This window comes from Engystomops pustulosus, chromosome 4, assembly GCF_040894005.1.
Source record: "Engystomops pustulosus chromosome 4, aEngPut4.maternal, whole genome shotgun sequence".
Classification (NCBI taxonomy): domain Eukaryota; kingdom Metazoa; phylum Chordata; class Amphibia; order Anura; family Leptodactylidae; genus Engystomops; species Engystomops pustulosus.
This window is the reverse complement of record NC_092414.1, coordinates 48,762,578-48,763,404: the sequence shown is the minus strand read 5'-3', so window position 1 is coordinate 48,763,404 and position 827 is coordinate 48,762,578. Positions and strand designations below refer to the sequence as shown.

General features: G+C 42.2%; 1 non-coding gene across 1 annotated transcript; it reads left to right on the top strand.

The window, feature by feature from the left end:
* The first annotated feature begins 209 nt into the window (after positions 1-209).
* LOC140129275 (U6 spliceosomal RNA) lies at positions 210-316 on the top strand. The gene has a single exon (XR_011855472.1). It is a non-coding gene; the product is annotated as a U6 spliceosomal RNA (small nuclear RNA).
* The last annotated feature ends 511 nt before the right edge of the window (positions 317-827 follow it).

The following is an 827-nucleotide window of genomic DNA, read 5'->3' as shown; positions in this document are numbered from 1 at the left end:
AACAGTGCATTGATGATCTCTTAAAGAGGTCTACATCTCTTAAAGAGGTCAGCAAGAGGTGATGGTCTCTATCTGAGGTCACAGCTAAAAAAAACAGCTTTTGCTATACACAAAGAAATATGTGGCATTATTCATATTTTGTCTACATACTTTTCCCTATTATCTCCATCCAGATCTTTGCTGTTACTGCATCATAAGACAAGGGATGAGTGCTCATTTCTGCAGCACATATACTAAAATTGGAACAATACAGAGAAGATTAGCATGGCCCATGCGCAAAGATGACATGCAAATTTGTGAAGCATTTCATCATTTAATAACATTTAAAGGAAATCTACCTCTTAGAAAAGCACATAGTAAACCAAGCACACTCAGATTTAGCTGACTGCATGGACTTCTCTTCTTTAGCCATTCTCACAGAAATAGTCTTTTTAATTCATGAAAATTAGCTCCGGGTGCTCCTGTGCACGTCACACAGGGTATCTAGAACTTTTCTTCTTATGATTTATTCCTGCCTCCTGCTACTTGTATATAACACCCCTCCCTCGGATTCAGCCATTCCCGAGAGAAAGTGATGTTACCAGGTTCTTTGGAATGCTCACACATGCGCGGTAGGCCTGTTGTGGGCAGTAAGGTCATGAGGAAAGCATGGGCAGGTGCCTGTTGTGGGAAAGAGACAAGCGAGACCCGAATGACATCACTGGCTCTTGGGAATGGCCAAATCCGAGAGACCGGGCATGATATACAAGTAGAAATGCACAGGAGCCCCCGGCACTAATTACATGGTTTACATGGTTTTATGGCTAAAGAAGAGAAGTCCCTGCATC